This window comes from Rhea americana, unplaced genomic scaffold (assembly GCF_003343005.1).
Source record: "Rhea americana isolate MKP2758 unplaced genomic scaffold, rheAme1 scaffold_11, whole genome shotgun sequence".
In the NCBI taxonomy this organism is placed as follows: Eukaryota; Metazoa; Chordata; class Aves; order Rheiformes; family Rheidae; genus Rhea; species Rhea americana.
The window spans coordinates 9,766,911-9,786,992 of NW_028185150.1; the positions used below are offsets into that span (position 1 = coordinate 9,766,911).

The following is a 20,082-nucleotide window of genomic DNA, read 5'->3' on the forward strand; positions in this document are numbered from 1 at the left end:
GCGGCTAGGGGGAGGGGGGCACAGCGAGGGGGCCGCTGGCCGGAGAAGCGGGGTGGGCGAGGAGGGGAGTCCACCGACCTGCTCCTCCCCCGCCGCGGGTCCGCGTGGTTGGCTCCCGGCGGAGCCCTGCGTCGCTCCCATGGCAACATCGCCAGCCCCGCGCGGCCCGCGGGCAGGGGCAGCGGCGCCGCCGGCCGCCCTCGGCCCCGCGGCAGCTGCTGTCAGCGCGCCCGGCCCCACAGCCCCACGGCCCCGGCCCCACGGCCCCCGCCCCGCCGCGGGCCGGCTGCGGGGTGCGCCGCCCCGCCGCGGACAAAGCCGCTACTCAGGCGGTGCCCGGCGACAGAGCGACTCTGTGCTGGCAGAGCCCCCCCTGGCACCGCGGAGGCGAAGAAGCGTTTGCATTCTCCCCGGGAAGAAAAGAATTGTTATTCCCCACTTACAAAAATATTTCTTGTAGTCTTCCCCCGGCAGCAGGTGCCTGCGACAGGATGAAGGGGACAGAGCTCGGACCGCATCTCTGCGTAACACCTCAGATAAAACCTGCAGCCCACAAAGTCCGACGCACAGGGTTTTGTTTGTTCGTTTGTTTTTAAGAGATTTCGATTTGAAAGCCAGGACACATCTGAAAAGTTCTCAAGCCTGCAGCCCCAGTGGGTTTTCTTTCCATCACCTAACACTTTTTGCATCAGTCTCAACCTCATCACTTTTCCAATTGATTCTGAGACTGAATTGACTACTTTGCCTTTTTTTTTTTTTTTTTTTTTTTTTTTTTTTTTATTCAGTTCAACAGCTATGCTGTAGTCTGGAGAAGGAGAAAAAAAAAGAAAAAAAAGGAATCTTTTCCCAGTGGTACTGTCTTCCTGGAGCTACATTACTTTTGAGTGATGAGTCAACACTAGTATCTTGAAAAGAGTCAATTCTTGGAAGGAGAAAAATAAGAATGAGGATAAGTTGTAAGGGAAGAGTTTTCCTAAGCCAGTACTTTTAAAAAAAGGAGCACAAACAACATGTTACTTTGTATGGCCTACCCTCAAATCTGAAGTGAGAGAGACAGAAAAACGCCCAAGTGCACCCTTTTCTCTTTCGTCCGCTCCCTCGTCTCCATGCTARAGCAAGTGATCCCTTCCGACTTTTGTCACAGCTCCAGCAGCCTGGTATCATGGTGTAGCCACGCACCCAGACCCCTGGGAGAAGGGAGCACAGACGGGCCAGTCCCCCCACCRAAATGGGGCTACAAGAGCAGCATCCGGCACCAGGAATTTCTCCATGYGATGCAGCAGGGCAGGCAAACCAGCTGCCACCCTTGGCACTGCCGAGCATGTCCGCACACCTCTGAAATCTGGAGCAGCTTTCCAAGGGAGTTAGGATGTTATTACACAACATAAGCAGAGAAAGACACTATCTGATACTTACCTCCCTGAGGAGGTAAGACACTATGGAAACACCACAAGCTAGTTTTCAACTTGACAGGATATAGTGGGATGTTGCTCCAGGCAAGTATGTAACTTCAGAAGATAAAATGATCTTTGTTTGTAGCCTGAAGGCCAAGTGTTTTTTCAAAGAGAGCATGGGATGCCCATTTGTCCTATGTGGTGTGGGACAGGGAAAGGAGAAGCTACTTGGTGCCTGTGGATGCATTCCCTAAGACGCTGGTATTGAGTTCTTCTCAGCACAAGGTAGAGCACCAACCTCCTGCAAGCGCCTGCCTCCACAGGGCCCTGGGCAGAGAGCCGGCACTGCCAGCGCCCCCTCCACAGATAGCACAGGCAGTGCCAGCCAGTGCAGTGCATGGGCCTGACCCACAGCGGGCCAGGGAGGATTACTCTCCTTGCAGACAAAAGCTGAAGCTTTCAGCTTAAGCCACAAATGTAACATACTTTGTGCCTTTATCAAAGCCACCTGGTGTTATCAGTAACAGCAGGTTATCAGACCACGCTTTGCCGAGCTCTAAGGCAGCAGCTGAGGTTAACACACCTAGCTAGCCTGAGATACTGCAGCACAGACATAGGAACTGACCACAGTTATGCGATTGAAATAGACTTGTCTTCTAATCCCTCACCAGATCATCATCTGGGRAGAGGCTGTCTGTCTGTCTCCATTCAGTTTCCTGCAATAACAGAGGGAAAACAATTTGTGTGGGATATCAGAATATCTCTTACAGTGGTCTGTAAAACTTGGTTCACTTTTAAGAGTACAGAGCACACATTCCTTCTCCCTGCTTTCTTTTCTCAAACCAAAAGGCTGCTGTGCTGCAATGTGCAAATAAATTGTCCCATGCTACCCTGAAAATGTGAACAGTGACTCCAAATGCTCAGGTTCGTGCTCAAACAAATGCCCAGATGTGTTAGGGGCCAAGTGTTAAGGGCCTGCTGCTACGGTCTGGGGTAACATCAATGCTACCAWAATTTACAAGTTACTTATCCTGCACTTGGACTGCAGAGAAGAGACTTCATGGGTGCCTCCATCTTCCCTCTAACTGAGCTAKCCTACCAAGACAGGATCTGGGGAGGCTGATGCAACTTAAACCTAAAGTAGAAGAATACAGAATGACAATTTAAACAATGCCAGAGCTGCAGGAACTGCTCCAGCCCCACAAGTTACAGAGTTAATACAGCAAGAGGACAGCAGGTACTCAAATAACCCCATTCACCTAAGAGCTATTCCTTTGAAAGATAGCATCCCCATCCTCTTTCCCAGTAAGCTGTAGATTAAAAAAATAAAAATAAAGCAGCCCACAAAAATACCAAAATCCCAAACTACAGCTTAAGCAAGCATATATAATGTGTAATTAGACCTATCCTTTCTTCTTGACTCAATTTCTCCTAAAAGCCACATGACCCTGCCCTATGAACCATGAGGGGCTACGTATAAAACTCAAGATCCAAGCCAAAACAGACCCAGGGCACCAGCAGCAGCAGCAGAGGTCAGAAGACCCAGGATGATGCCTGTTCTTTCCACAAATGCTGCCGTGTGCTTGGACTGAACGTCTGGAAACGGGGCTGTGTGTACCTCTCACTCAGGGCCTAACCTTGAAAGGGTGACGTAGGTACACTTGTGAGCAGCATCGGAAGGGGTGCTGTAGCACAAAAAATAAAGGTAGAGTGTCAGTACCATTTCAAAACTAAATGAATTTGGCTGTAAGCGTGCAGCACTGTCTGCTGYAGTGTTTAGGACCAGCTAATAGTCTACACGTACAGTGTCATGTGCAGGGGATTTCATTGTTATGAAGGTATGTACAAATATTATGATCAAGGACTTCTTTAGAAGGATTAATCATCATTAACTGTATGAGTAGCATGCAAATAATTTCCAGTGACCACATTTCCCATTGAAACTTTCAACTTAAGTAATCAAGGCAGACATTGTTTGTCTACAGTCAGATTCAATTCATGTTCTGTATAGTGGTAATTTAAAGAGATCACCTGCTGCAGCTTGAGTCATGCAAAACCTAGGACATAGTCCATAAATTAATTAATGCTACTGCGAATCAAGTAGTTGTGCTGCTTCCAGCATCAGCACATAGGGAACACCCATTTAACATTACACTACACGACGCAAATTTAAAATAAGCAGCTGCCTCCCACAGTTATTCCAGCCAACCAAGTAACTCCATTCAGCATCTTGCTTGCAGCAACCAAGATGCATTATTATGTTGTCATTTGGGCTCTCTCTGCCTTCCCTCCTCCCCCCCAAAACAAACCTTTCAACTGGCCCCTTTAACAATTACGTCTAATCTTTTTTGAAGAATGTTGGAGTTCAACACTGAGTAGTGCTAGATAACATACCAAATGGGTAACCTTAAAGATCTGGAAGCTGACTTCGATTGGAGACACTGGGTATGTAGGCTGCTAGTCTGGCTGTTGAATTGCCTGAGCAGGAGTATCAGTTTTGCTTTTGTTTTCAAGCAAGTGTTCCTGATCCTCTGATGAAAGACACTGTAGAAGTTTCTAAAAATACCATGTTGCCAAACAGCAACCCCCCTCCCCCTGCCAGGCAATCTCTTCAGCATGCTGGTTCTCATCAGCTTGCAAAACTACGCAAATCAGTCAAGCCCAGTCCTAAATGATTCATAAATCCAATTACGGCTGTTTCTTTATAAAGCAAGCTGGGCCCTAACAGATCCAACCTTCAGGATTACAGTTCCTTCAGGAACCCCGTGCTGCAAGGAGAGGCCATGGGGCTGGGGTGAGCTCACGAGAGCAGGGGTGCCCTTGCAGCACCGTACAGCCGCTCTGGGCACAGACGGAGGGGCAGTCAGGGAGATGCAGCTAGGCTCTTCTGAGATGCAAGGAGAGGAGACAGCAGGCGAAAGATGAAAACAATAGAGGTTTGAACTGGATATAAGGAAAATTTTTTGCCCCTCAAAGACACCCCAACAGTGGAGCCAGGGCCCAGAGAGGTTGTGCTCTCCATTTTCAGAGAGTCTCACACACTGACTGGGTAAAACCCTGGGCAGATCTGATCTTGACCCTGCTTTGGGCAGGAGGTTGGGCTAAAGACTTCAGGTCCCTTTCAGCCTGATCTATCCCATCATTCCTATATTATTCCATGACTCAAATGCCAGTGACAGCATAAATGTTTCAGTGAGGAATATTAGCCATCCCTGGCCTAGTGTAGGGCTGTCCAAATGTGTGCAATTTACAAGCTTCAGAATAGCATTTCTAAGGCTGTTATTTTAGAATGCAGGTATGCACCTGTAAGAAACACAGGGCCCAACACAAACAACATCCTTCATTTCATGCATACTTTTGCTAGGATAAATACCAGTACAGAACCCTGCATAGCACATGTAGCCACCTATTTTGACCTTCATATGGTGAGCATTTTATTTTTTGCAACCTAGACATGCAGTTTGACTAARATATTTCTTATAAACTATGTTTAAAAAATACATATAAAGATTTACAGTAAGATAATGCACATTTCTAAGCATATGCCATAAAAATTCAATTTCAAGTTCACAAGAAAGAAAAAAAAGATCTGAGAAATGCCTCTATATGTTGAACAATTAGGAACAGCACTACAGAAGTGAACAATATGATAAGGCTTGATATTTTCCTTAACAGTTTTGAAATCCTTTTGATCATCAGTTCTACTAGGTCTTACATGAAGATCTCAAAGTTTTATTCTGTGAAAAGTAACACAAGACACTAATAGTTTCCTTTGCATGTTCCTATGTCTTTGCAAAGAACATGCATATTAGAAAAAAACACATGTAGCATATGTTCCACAGGCTAAATTCAATCACAACCAAAGCAAAGCAGCATGAGGAATTTGATAATAGTAAGAAAAATGACAGTGGAGAGAATAAAGAAACATAGTCTCTATTTACGCTGAATAAATTTTCATCTGCATAGTGCTGTGAAGTACACTGCAGAGTTAAAAAGGACTCTGGTAAATAAGGCAAGTAAACAAGATTATCTGACCTGTTGCTGGGGTATGAGAAAGGGACTTAGTGACCCTGTCTGGATCTCTCTCTTTTCTTTATACTCATGTGCAACACTGCACAAATTAAAACAACTTTCTCCAGCATAAACACCTTGACCTCTACTGATTTAAGAAGCTACAAAAGCTATAAATGTTATTCTAAACAATAAAATAATGAAGTATCTTAAGCTGACCCAAACCGCACAAGAATGCGCTGCTTCTCAAACATCATAGAAAAATACATATACAACACTTCAAAGGAAGCTTCTTTCCCACCCCTAATTTTTAAACATTTTAAATAGAAAGCATCTCATGAACACATTCTGTTTGAACATTCATTTTGCTTACATTTCATTTCCTTCCACTCGCCTCCATGTTCCTTGATTACTCTTTGCCAGGCAGTGAAACAGAATCTTCTGCTTTTAGCAATTTATCTGCTTTCCCTTACCAGAAGGCGAGTCCTACGACATCAAAAACTTTACCACGGTAATCAGTTCTTACGGCACAAATTGATTAAGACATCCCGGTAAAGAAAACAAAGATCCCATTCTCATCGAGATTTTAGTAAGTATAATTACTTACTAAGAACAAGCAAAATAAAATGCAGAATGCACAAGACATAACAGACACAAAACTTGCTTGTTCATTTTTTCTGACAGAGGTTAATTTAAAAAACAATGCCCCAGAGAGCACTCCTTCAGCCAACTTAGTCCTTCAGAACATTAAAACTCTACTTCAAAGCTCTGCCTCTCTCCATCCTATTTATACTAGCAAAGCTCCTGCTGAAGAACTCATTAAGAAACAAAGCAGTTATTCAGCCCTATTGAGTACCAGAAAGGTCTCAGCTAGGGTACAGTGCCTCTTTTGGGTGCTACATTTCAGGAAAGACTGAAACTGGCTGGTGAGAGTCCAGAGAGGACTCAGGCAGTCACTGGGGAGAAAGCATGGCTTGGAGACAGGCACATGCAGCTCCCCAAGTCTTTCAGTCACCACCCACAACTCCTGGGAGACCATGGGCCTGCTGGCCATATACAGCTTCCAAGGCATCTTTTTCTARGGGATCAGTGATTCTGGCTACTGGAGCTCTGCCCAGAGCTGGGCTTGCAAGTGTCCAGATTCCCTAATGTGAAGTTTGCATAGCATACCTTACTCTCAAAAGGTGCTCTTTTTGAAGATTAATCTTTAAAATCACATCTGCTAGAGAGCACAACTGGGATGTTCCTACCTATCTACACTTCACTGACATTCTCACATCATACTCCCTTCCCAAGTAAATATGGCTTGCTTGTTTGTTGTTTTATATAATGCCAACCCATTTTTCTGTCTTCTTATGGTGCCTTTACAGTACATTAACTAGCATGCTCTCCTTTCAGTCCCAAAACATTGAACTAACAGGTGAATAGCTCTGGTTAACAAGTACATCACAATTAGAAAGGCAGAACAACCGACATTCACATTTCTAATTAAGTTTCTAAAGCAGCAGTAGCTATTCATCTCTTAAGAAACAAGGTGAAATCTAATCTAATTTTGTAAGATATGACCCTAAAAAAATCTTTGCTCTTAAAACTGTCAGCTGTTAATCACTTGGGAAAACAAGCCAAATATGTTTGATTGACATGTAAAACTTAAGCATGCATTTTATATTCTCTGTAGAACTACTTGAGAAAAGGTTTCAAATGCAAGATTAAGAAGCCAAAAGGATTATATTTACCTTAATCATGTACCACAGGAAAATATGCAGCAAAACAACACACTCTCTGTCTCTCTGTGGCTATTGTGTTTCCCACGGCTTTACTGAGTCACTATGAAATTTCCATTAATATTACCCTCTGTGCTTAAAGAAATTTATTTATCCCAAAATTCATGCTAAATATTTATATTTGATGAAGCCAGTATGGATTAAATTCATTCTTCAGCAATGTTTAGCTAAGAGATGAACTAGTCCAGGCCTGTGCATTATTATTTGCATAACTTCAGCAGAATTTTGAGTTCACTGCAGAAGTCTCTCCTCCTCAGGAGGCCTGTTGTACATCACCAAGCTTTCAGTGGATGTGYGTGAGCTCATTCTAAGTTGTTATGGGAAACCAGAAGAACTAGTTCTGATTACAGCATAACACTCTATGAAGTACAGCTTCATAAATCCATTTAAAACCATAGCTGAAAGAATAAACATTATAGCTAATACATGGCAAGAATCTATTGTTTTAAATTAATGGATTAAACTGCTTCTAACTGACCTAACTTGATCAATACCTTGTGAGTAATGTCGATTTTGGACAGTTTCTGTCTATTTCCTGTGAGATGCTTTGGGCTTGATGTGCAGCTGTGTTCCCAGTCCCACTCACAAGGAGACGGCAGTGCAGTAGTTTGCTCCCTGAAAAATAAAATCTCATTTAAGTCATGTGTAACTTCAAGAGAGTGACCGTGAAGCCTGGATTCACTGAAATTCTTAAGAAAAAGAGGATTAAAAAAAATCCTTGATTAGTCTGGTGTGATTCAGCTGTTCTGACACTCCAGTGGAAACAGCGGTTAAATAAAAGAGATATCCAGCAACATTTATACTAGCAGCAACCTAACAGTAACTTCAGGTCAAGCACCCTCCCTCATCAGGCATCCAGGCAGGCCTGCACAGCAGGGAACAATGCATTTTTGCAAAATAAGTAATATGTGCACAGGAAGCATACTGATCTTCCATTTGTCGCACTAGTCTTTCCCCCAAGTCATTCTGGGTTTATTTTAACTTTAGTCTTACTTTTACACTACTCAATTAAACTAAGATTATTTAAAGTTAAACCTGTAACAGCAGTGATTCTTGAAGCATATCTTCAATAAGAATGAAATACATGCTCTCTGGTAGTTTCAGTAGGAAAGTTAACAGCTCCAATCACCAGGTGATACAAAAGAACCATTTCCCAACTCCATTCTCTACCCCTTCTCCTCAGATATAGCTCAGTAGGCCCCAGCTGCACCTCTTTTGTGCAAGCAGTGTATTAGCTTCGATGTAGCTTGTCAGAGGGCTCCTCCTCTCCCTTATCCCTTGTTGTAGCCTCCTATGTATGAGAACAGAAAAATGAATGGTTTAGCCAAGCTGAAGGAGGAATTTCTGAACGAAATAGCTATAAAGCCAGTTTTTCTCTTTCTTTCCTTTTTTTTTTTTTAATCATTCTAATCATCTCCTTAACTTCTCTCAAAACACATCTTTCTAAAGCGTTCCATCTTTGAAGAAACAAGATCCCCTTCTAGGGAGTTCTGACAGTATCTTATTCATACTTACAATGGTTTTGTGGCTTTTTTTTCTTTTAATCTCAATTTATATATTATTCTGGTTAATAACTCATAGCTACTTACAGCTGGCAGGAGAGTCATAAGAAAGAGTTAGTAAAAGAATTCTGAAGAATTCCCTCCATTATCTACAAGTCTACACTACATTTCATAGATGTGCCTTATGTATTGCACCCACTTTTCCTTGAATACAGCTGTAATGAAGTCCTAGGTTCAGAAAAGGAAGCTTAAAAGTTCTAAGATATTAAAAAAAGTCATTTGGTCTCAGATTAACATATTAAAAAAAAAGGAAAAGAAAAAAAAAAGGAAAAAAATAACCTCACAAATGCAAGCACCTCCCAGACATCACATTGAGAAGACAAAAGATGTCCCATTTCCATCTCTGCTGACTSTTCCACAATAAATGCATCTTTCCAAAAGCAAAACTCTACTATTTAAAGCAGACAAACACTTAAGCATGAGTTTCCACTGTCTTCAAAGAACACCAAAAGCTATGCATTATGAGCAAACATCAGCTTTATAGTTCCAGACTGCATGCAGAATAACATTCTTTTCCAGAAAGCAGCAAGAAAGTTACACAAGAAAGCTAAAATCAAATTACATCGCATTTTGACTCCTTGTGAAGATGCTGACAGTTACAAAAAAATCTATCTGCCACAGAAGTCACAGCATTATTCCAAGTGAAATAGAAATGGAAAAATATGCTTTATAATGCTTTTGATATGGAAATGAAAATGAATGCCTTAGTCAAATAACTCTGGTTCTCTGTCCTTTCTCACAGGTCTGGGTTACTGTCAGTATTTTCACCTCTCAAGTGACGGCACTGAAGTTGGCATCACACTTTAATGCTGATTTTCATTTTGGGAGATAGCTGAGAGAAGTATAGGAAGAATTTAACTTAAGCATACAGATACTTCCCAAAAGCTAATACTGAATGTAAGGTGTATCTCATGTTGTAAATTTGGAGAAAAATGACTGGTTTTAAAAAACTATTCAATTTGATTGCATTCTCTCTTATATGAGCCCGACGGAGTACCACTAGAAGTCTGAGTGAGAAGCAGGTTTTAGCAAAATGAGCTATTAATTTGCTTATTCCAGTTGTATAGATTACAGTCCACAGCTGCAACCAGAACAGTGCTCTTTTCTTCAAATCTTGGTTTACTTTGCCGCAACTGTTAGTTCCCAGCCTTTAGTACTCAGAAAGATCTAATAAAAGGGTAATGAAGTCCAATGCAAAAAGCTTTTCTGCTTCTGTTGAATTGTCAGAATGGCAGTTCTGCAATCCAAATAAATTTTAAGCAGTTAAAATTCAAAGTGAGCTCAATTGCATCACTTTAAAGCTCTCTGTGAAAGAAGGGAGATGCCTGATCAATGGTATGGGAAAGAAAAACATGTATTAACAGGGTAATATCTTTTTCATTTGGCTACTGACTAACACTTACTAGCAGATGAAAGTTAATCACTTGGACATTAAAGTTATAAAGCAAAAAAGAATGGATGTTAAAGTTAACACGTTTAATTTTTAAATGATTTGCTTTGAGTTATGCCACTAGCCAAACAAAGCCACTTGAAGCATGAAGAAAAATTCTGTAAAAATACACTATTACATTCCAACACAGTTCCTTGAAGGATCAATAGCCATCATGTAATCTTTTATTAACATGTAAAGAGTGGAATTTTTGTTCTCCGCAAATTTCAGAGATTGGCATGCAGATAACTCACATGAAACAATCAAAGGAAGTCACAGTCAAGGGAACATGGGAACATGGTGTCTAAATGCATTGTGCTAAGGACACTGTTAAATGAGCACATTTTATCAAAAAAGCCAAAAAGCACTCATCAATGAAACACCAGAATCCTAGGATCAACTTGAGGAATTCTTGTGTTGATAAGATGGTGGAACCTGCTGGTATCTATTTTTTTGTCATTTAGGTGAGGCAACTAAAAATTACAGGGGTGCTTTATTTGAGTCAGTGTTACTGTAGCTACCACTATTAGTGGAGAAGCTCTTGCGGAAAGTTTATAAACAAAATCAGTGTTCAATCAATCACGTTACACCAAGCTTTTCTTTGAAATCTTTCTTACATGAAATTAATCAAAACCAGTAGAAACATATCTTTTCTTTGACTTGGAGCAAGTTTCTCAGATCTTATGTTCCTCTACTACATCTTAAAGAATGGCACAGCATTCTAACACAGGACAAGAACAGGAGAGATGAGTAAGGCTGTGAGGATATCCATTTACTGACACTACTTAAATAGGATGGGCAGGTGGGAGAGAAGGACGATCCTTCTCATATACACACTTTGCAAGCACAAGAGTTTTTAGGACTACTACTTTTTGTGGGGAAATGAGTTATCAACAAAAGAATTTTCTGAAATCTTATATTAAAGTTGGGTAATACAAGAAAGCACTCTGGACTGTTTTTAACCAAAATAGAACACTCTAAATTTCATAGTTTTAACATTTAATAATCTTAGTTGATATATCTTTTAATTACTGCACCTTTCCTTCATGAAAACAGCATTATTAAATGAGAAGCACCCTTGCTTTCTAGCACAAAAGGAAAGTAGCATACACAAAAAGTGTTTTTCTTCTCCACTTTCAAAAGCTGCTAATTCTTCCACAGATAAGAATCAAATATGTATTTTCTGACAAGGTGGGAAGAAACACACATCTACACTAGCAGTAAACAACGAACACAGAATAACAATTTCATTTTCATTTCAATATGTACACACCTGTTTATCTTTTTTATTCTTGAGTAAACTTCTAATTTAGAAATAACACCTCCTTCTAATTATTCTGCTAGTGAAGGACAGTAAATGCAAACAAATCTCTAATGAAACCATAGATYTTAACTACAACCATAGAAGATACACTGCTCAGAAGGTACACAAAAGATTAGTTGTTTGCATGAATGACTCTCCTCTTTTCTTGTAGAAGCTTTCAAAAKGCATGCTTCAAGATGAGCACATGTTTTCCCACTATTACTCATYTATCTCATTGTAGCACTTACCTGGGATGTTGCCAAAGGTTTGCATGTCTACCCTCAGGAAGCAGTTCCCTTTTGTTAAGGGGAGTAATACCTATTGCTGCTTCTAAAATAGTTATATATTTCTTGTACCGCATTCTGCTGCTCTTGGAAGCTCCACTTCGCTAAATTGTCATCCAAATGCAGTCATCTTCTTCACTTATATGAACTGCTGCTTTTCAAAACATACTGCAGGTTCGAAGCATAAAAATAACGCCTTCCTCTCTCTATCAGGCGTGGAGAGTTAGCAGGAGAGAGGCACCAAAGAAAAACTACCAGATTCCCCTGAAACGTCATTGTTACATAATTTGATCTTTGAATAAGACACTAATGAAAATGATTGAAGAGACAATCACGGGTCTAAGCCTGGCCGGATAATGCACACTCTCCAATTTACTAATCCTTGGCTAAATCTCTGCTGTTTATAATCTTCCAAGTACTAATGGAGCACTAGGTAACTTCTCATTTCCTCAGCTGATTTGAGAGATCTACACAGAAAAGTTGAGAATTTTTTGCATACTCTAAAAGATAATAATCGCTTTTGCTTCAACTTTTCTCCTCAGCACTAGGATTTATCTGTGATCTGATCAGAAGAGACATGGCGAAATGTTCCCTTACTTCACTTACACAGAATTAAGCATGCTAAAGGCTCCTTTATGATACCTACTAGTCATATGAACGAGCCTCACACAATGCCAGAGGCCACTTTCCGTGTCAAAATTGTTCCAGCCGTGAGGTAAGTAACTGTGCATGCCAATGACCTCAGGTATTAACTACAAGCATGGAGACAGATGCACAAGTTGAAGCAATAGTGACATTTTAGATATACTGAAGCACTTGCCAAACTACAGTATTAAGAGAAATTTGCTTCACTGCAAAAATTGTAACACAGGAAATATTGTACTTAGATACTAAGGTGCTGTGAATGTTTACATATATTTTTATATATACTGTTTTTATTACTGTATAGGTGTATTTTATATAAAAATGCAAAAAGGATAGACGGGACAGAAAGTGTTTCTCCTAAAAAACTGGCCACAGACTCCTCTGCAAATTATATATATTTTAGCTGTTCCCTAGTATTAAAATGCCTATACTTCTGTTAAGGTGACTTAATATAGAATGCTACATATTTAGAAACTTTTAAGATGGAAATTACAGTTTCTAAACTTATACTGTAGAATTTTCAGCTTGACACAATGAATTCTTGTACACTTATTGGCTAGTCCTGTATTACTTACTCTTCTGTATTACTTATATTGAGTACCACCTGGTGCTCAATATTAAGTTGAATTTGTAAGCTAGGTTCACACACAGAAGATATGTACACACAGAACCATCTCAAATKAATTATTAAAAGTCAATCTACTGATCTTAGCACAGCAATAAAAAAGGCACAATTTACAAATTCAGGAAGCAAAACTACAAATAACTAGTAGAAAGAAATATCCAGTTTACACTTACCTAGTTTACATGGATATCTAAAGAATATGCAGCCTGGAAATTTGAGATGTATTAGGGAAAGCAGTGAATACATTAAAAACATAGAAATGAAGTGAAGCTAAGTATTACTTTTGCAGGACCAAAAGGAAAAAAAAATAAACCACTTCAAACATCTGTATACAAAGTATTAAGAAGCTTAGGAAAGTGAAATGCTAGTAGAAGTCTGTAAGCGCAGCTAACGTCATTAGGCCTGCAGCATCCTCACTTTTGATAGCTTTAGCAGTCCTATTGCTCAGGCAGCACAGACGACTACATTTTTTTTTTTTTTTTGACTATTTCTGTTTTTAAATACATTCTGAATGCAGTAGTTTATAATAGCGTTCAATTTTGCTTAGGCAGAGACAAATTTTTATGAAATCCAATCTTCCCTTGAAGTTAGTTATCAATGCTATCATAATTTCCTCTTATTTTTGACACTTCTTTCCATCACCACTTCTCTTTTCACCCTTTTTAACACTACATTTTTTCCCTTAGAGAGCTGAGGAACAGATTTTTTTTCCCTACAAACACTTCCCAGAAGTACACTTAGAACTATGGCTTGGTGGGGGGGAGAGGGGGGGAGTGTAAAAATGTTTTAGTGCAGCTCTTACTTTGCTCTTCCTTTGAGCAAAGCCAATTCTGACAAGAACAGGAGCCTCATGACCAGCCTTGTACGCAGCCAGTTCACAAACAAAACTAAGAGTAGGCACATGTGGCTCCCAAGTACTCCTCTTAGCTAACTTGTTCATGAATCTTCAGATGTCCAGAAGGAGTAAGACTGACTCACAGGTTATCAATTTCCTTCAACTTTGTTTGAAAACAGAAATTCAAAGCTATTAGTACATCCATTGTTTGCTCTGCAAAAGCCATCCCTCAGTAACAAAGGGTCTAAAATATATCTACGTCCATTGTTTCCTGCTGAGGAATATCATCCACTCCCCTTCTGGCTTTGTATTATTTTTACAGGCAGAAAGAACACCAAGTTTTAATGGAAAGAACACAGACTAACTGGGAACATATAATGAACAAAAATAATCTGTTAATTAGGCTGCTAAAGAAAAACATTCGTGTCATTTTCAGGAGCTTGTGGTCCCCAGCCATGCTCACGAAGAGAACAGCCATGAAAAGCCTTAAGTTCAGCAAAAATGAATCTTTGCTTATTCACCATACTTGTGTTTTTTGCTCAACTTCTCTTCATAACACTGTTAATTACTTACCAGTTTTCAAGACAGAGAAAATCTGGTAACATGCATTTCTATCAAATTGCTATAACGCATTGTGGCAATATATCAAAAGACTTGAAAGCTATGCTGGCTATAAGGAAGGAGAACAGAAAGCCTTTTTCTGTCTGTTTCAAAGTCTCCTACTCTTTTCTCTGCTTTCTTAGCTGAAATAGAAAAAAAGTTTCAGTCTTATGGCAGTGATTTCAATGCAAATAAAATCCTATAGATGGTATTTGCAAAAGCAGTTCAGAAATTAGCTTAGTCTCATTTATTCTACACAAATTCTAGACTCCATTGCAATGGTTAGTTTGGCAAGTAAGAAGTAATAAAGGGAAAGGGGAAATAACAAATGTTCTTTTTCTGCATGAAAGAACCATTTATGAGATCAAAGTGAAAGTTTGCTTTTGCTCGACGCATGAAAAGAAAGAGCTATTCTCCCTTAATTAGCTGTATAGCATATCTCATGTAAAAGCTGATGACAGTAGCATGAGTCCTTCTTCAGTCACCTGAGACCCAAACGCAAAAGAGACAACCATTGCCCAACACAGTCACAAATTACTTTCCACCTTGGGAAACAGAAAATTCTTTTCTTTCTTCCCTCTCAGCCAAAAAAAAAGAAAAAAGAAAAAAAAAGCACTGTAACACCTAAAGGTTAAAGAACTCTCTCACGAGGAGAAAAAAAAGAAATAAAAGGATTTTTCTACATGCTTATTATTTTCTGACAAAAATAATTATGGCAGACAATGTTAACTTCCAGTTAACATAAAGCCCATGTGTGTTTTCTTGTTTGGGCCATACAGCTAAGAAACACACGTTAAGCTTGTTCTGTTGAAACAATTTTGAGGCACAGGTACACCAAGAATTTTTGTGGGAGAAGGGTAACACGGAAAGAGCAGAGGAGGACCTGGAAACTTTTTTCGCGCTGCTTCGCCAACAGCGGTAGCTTTCGGCCACTCCCCGGGGAACATCCCTTGCCTGCACTGTCCATATGTTCCCGGAGATTCTCAGGATCAGCTTATACGAAGTTGTGCTAAGGAGGCTAGAGACACCAGCAGCCAAATCTGCTGGTTATTAAGCAGAGCGAGAAGCAGATGTTAGAAGGGAGAGCGTCAGCTGGACGACAKGCAGCACTGCTGCTAACAGTGACGTGTGGGATTTATGAGTTTCCTCTGATGATTTCTCTTTAAAAAACGGCTAGCAGGGGCAAAGCAAACAACAGACAGGTTAAACAAACATGCGAAACCTTGGTTTAGATGAAAGCTGAACATTGCTGAGTTCAGGCCCAGAATATCAATAACATGGTGCAGGCTGATGTGAAAGAGTTAGTTTGTCATGACAGATAATGTCAACTAAACTCTTTTGAGAGAGATGTTATTGAGCCAATCTGAGGAATAATCCAATGGTCCAAAATACCTGAACGGATGCCCTGACTGGCTAATGAAAACAGATCCATGCTCAAGGAGAGATCCTCAGTCTGACATTTCCCATACATATGCATGCCACACCTGAGATAATCTGAAAGCCTTTAAAAAAATAAAAGGAAGTACCATTTCCCCAAAGCAACTCCAGATTGCTGGTGGAAAATAGTGGCAAAGATGACAGCAAGGAAAGGGAGCATGCACTTGGAAAAATCAGAGCAAAAAGCAGTTCTCAGGCATATATACCTTTATATTGTTCTCATACACTTATAAATGAGCCTACCGTTGTGTTGCAAGGTATTTTTGTTTAAAATGTTATACATACGAAGTAATGAGTTTCTTTTTCTCCACAACTCTAAATTGGGAACCATGGTAATCTCTAAGGTGCCAAAACTCAGCTAGACATTGACAATGTTGACCTAAATTTAGGAATGCTTGAGTAACCTATGCTTTCCAAAAACAAGGCATGCAGCTGATGAATATACACCTGGGAAATACCAGATGAGCCTTTCTCCCACAGCTCACTCCATTATTTCTAGGCTTGGTTCACAGACATTCTAATATGTTCAAAACTTCAAAAGAATCATGTAAAACTGGATAAAAGGAGTTACTATGAAGTCTGCATTTGTATTTTGAAATGAAAATCTAAAATATTCCTAGTATTAGGAATTTTCAAAAAGCAATTATCTGATAAATTATTAACATTTGGTGRATTTGTTTATTTTTCAGTTGTGAAGTGACCTGTAGCAGCCATGACTGCATAAAGCTATTTAATTCCCATGCTGCAGTTAACATTGTGTAATTAGGTATCATTTAAGCCAAAACAACCTCAGCACTTTAACTGTTTAATGCATATGCTTTTTTAATTATTATTTTTAACCACTTTCCAAAGTGGCACATAGCTGAAAGGAGATCCTTAGTATCAGTAAATATATTGACTGTTAAGGGCAGCAAAAAGCCCTGAAGACTCTGGAGACAGCAGCTAAGCATGCTTTGGAAATGAACAGACATAAAAGATCTAACACAGTGCTCTTTTTTTCTAATGTAGAGGCTAGGTTAAGATGATTGAGAAAAGCACCCTGTGGTGAAACAATTCTGTTTTGACAAAAGCCTCAGGGAGAGAAATCTGCCTGGGCAGTAATTCTAAACCTAAGTACTTCTCTGGGGATTCACAAACAAACAATTTATATTATTCTGCCGTGGGACTCAAACCAAACCCTTAGAAGGGTGGCAGGCACTGCTGTGCCTTGCATCTGCGAGCCCTGCAAATCTAGCAATACCCACTCAGCGCTGCAATCCCTAAATGTTTTTAAACATTCTGCAYTGTGGCAAGATCCACATTAGAAGACAGACCTAAAAATTGCAGCCTTTATCTTTATTATCATAAATGATTGTTTTATAAATMGTCTCATTTTTGAGAAGCTGTCTAAAGTCCATTGAAGTTCACTGCAATTTGGGATAAAGATTCACAKGCCTTATGCAGACAGCCAATATCAAATATCCATTGTCAGATTTAGTAAATTCATTTTGTCCCTGGTAATCTTAGTGCCTTCCTATCTCTTTGAAAATAAACCAAATTTGAAAACCTCTAATCTCAACAAACTGTTGCTGTTTCACCATGTCTATGCTTCCTTTTTCCTTTCAGTAGAATGACTAATTTCAAGATTGCCACAACAGGAGGGAATTGGTGCAGCCAAGGCATGGCACAAGTTACACTGTCCTTGAGTATGCAAATACTATTATTTCAGCAATTAAAAAAGAAAAGTCCTATAATATGAGATTTCTTTCACTCTAGAAGGAAGTTGTGGAGACAGATAATGCTGGTAACTATTGAAACACACACAAAAACACGCACACGTTTGCTATTGTCTCAAGATGATTCGCATTGAATGCAACTTTGAAGCAGTATTGCAATATTATGTCATTCTTTGGTTCAGGATTTTTATGATCCAGAAACTTTCTGAAATATTTAAGCATCCATATTTTATAATTGTGTAACACATTCCATTTTATGAACTACGTCAGTACTATATAGTATTTTAATCACCAGGAAAGATTTCTTGGTTGTCCTTACAAGAACCAGGAAATGGAGGATTAAGCAATCAAAAAAATATCTAGCACTTAATTACTTTGATGCTTTATTCTGAAAAGCTCTACTGAGATTATACTTCTATACAAAGTATTGGAATCACCCTAACCTTACTGAGTAATTCACAATACACATTCTTAGTCCTACAAAAATCCAATATAGTTGTGCTGAGTACAGTTGCAGTTACTGATATTATAGTACAGGCCAACGCTAGAGGTAATCAAAGTCAGACCTAGTTTCAGTATGATTTCAGTTTTATAAATGAAAGAGTCAGTAGGATCACTACACTACTTGAACGCAATGTTTAGGATGTAACAAAATATTTTCATATAACAGTCTGCAAGCAATTACAACAGTAAACTCACCTAAAAGTTGAACGCAGAGAGTCACATACTGAAAGCTTCCTCAGAAGTTTGATGAAAGCCCTCATAAGGATTAGGTTACAGAATGAAGTACAAGTTTTACTGCCCACCTCTAAATAGCACTTGCGAGGTGGGGGGGGGAAGGGGAAAGGAAGGGGCTACATGCATATCACTACATGCAAATCACCTGAAACCTCTTCAGGTCACCTGATGCCCTAGCAATGAATACAAACTTAAGCAAACTCCCCATGCTTTCTAATCTCTGCCCCTTGTCACCCAGATCCCATGGATCATTGCCTGGAAAAGTTTATAGGTGGAGTCTTGAACTGTGAATTTTTCAGAAGAAAAGAAAAAGCCATTTTATCACTATAGCATGTGCGCTTCCCCTCCCCCCGAACTATAGCTGAACCACCAAATTATTACCTTTAAAAACGTTTTTTTTTCTTTTTTTCTGGGGGGGGGGGGCGCGCAAAGCATAAGGAAAGTTATTCCGATTTGTCTCAACACCATCCGGCATACAGAATTACAACCAATGGTTAAAAACAAAGCAGACCTTTGGGGGCCTCTGCTGGAGCAAAGCTGTGGGGCTTAGAGCCTTCAAAYACCATCTGAGCTGCTGAATTCAACCTCAGTTTATAAAGCAGAGCTAGGGAGCAGAGATTTTTAGCTGTTTTAAGCGAAAGACTCCTAGAAAGTAACATCGGCAGCACGAACATATTCAGAGAAGCAACTGGAAAGATCGCTGTTTTCGACTCTTAACACAGGTAAGTTCAGACAGCGTATACACAGGCCAACCTAGGGAGGAGACAGGCTTGAAGGAAGGGGGTGGGGGAGAAAAGTCCCACGGCCCGGGCACACGCCTCGGCACCGCTGGGTGCCGATGCCGGTACCTGGGCGGCAGCACCACGAACAGGGGTGATGCCAGGCGCTCCGACGCGCCAGCCAAGCGTTTGGCTTCCGGAGCGGCCTGTTCCTGTGTTTCAAGAGTTCCTTGTTAACTTGAAACTTCCCCGACCCAGTTAGCCAAAGCCCAAGGCACGGCTGGAATCCACTCAGGATGTGCCAACATAAAGATTTCAGGAATTTTGTGTACAAGGAAGGCGGCACAAACCCCCCACCCGTCTGGGGTGCGCGTCCGTCTAGCGGCCCGCCCCTCCTGCAGCGAAAAAACCCCGAGTAAACAAAAACCCTGATTCATCGGTGACATCTCTCCCGCTTCCCACGTAGTATTGCGGTCGCCCGGAAAGTGCTCAGCATGGAAAAAAGACACTGAGAGCCGCTTAATCCTGTTAGAGGAAAGCCGATCCCCAGCCCCCGGCCGGCTCTGCGCGCCCAAGGTGCGCGGCGGCGGCGGCCACCCGGACCCCCGCGCGACGGGGCGCGTAGGGCCGCGGGGTACCGCGGGGCCGCCGCCACCCGCCCCAGAGCCCGCGGGGAAAGCGCTCAAAGTGCGCCCTGGGAATGCAGAGGGAAAGGCGAGGAAAAAAAGAAAAATAAGAAAAAAAAAAAGAAAAAAGAAAAGGGGAAAAAAAGAAAAGGAAAAAAGAAAGTGAGAAAAAGGAAAAAAGAAAGTGAGAAAAAGGAAACAATGGAAAAAAGAGAAAAAAAAGAAAAAGGGAAACAATGGAGAACAAAGAGAAAAAAAAGAGGAGGAAAGGCCAGCGCACGGGGGGCGGCGGTAGGTCCGCACCTGCCGGCGCGGGGGCGGCTGCCCCCGCGGGTACTCGCCTGCTCGGGAGGCTGCGCGGATGCGGGCGCGGAG

The 20,082-nt window shown here is 40.8% G+C and overlaps 1 protein-coding gene across 6 annotated transcripts in view; it reads right to left on the reverse strand.

The window, feature by feature from the left end:
- The window catches only part of TJP2 (tight junction protein 2), a 64,604-nt gene that overhangs the window by 44,103 nt on the left and 419 nt on the right, over positions 1–20,082 (reverse strand). Inside the window, exons 1-2 of one of the 6 annotated variants that reach the window (XM_085313863.1) lie at positions 20,049–20,076; positions 7,684–7,804 (exon numbers count right to left, since the gene is read on the reverse strand). The exons of 1 other annotated variant lie outside the window; for it this stretch is intronic. The gene's annotated coding sequence lies outside the window, so the exon portion shown is untranslated. Of the gene's footprint in view, positions 1–7,667; positions 7,805–20,010; positions 20,077–20,082 lie in introns of those variants that run through there. 4 more of the 6 variants (XM_085313844.1, XM_085313853.1, XM_085313825.1 and 1 more) reach the window with 4 other exon arrangements.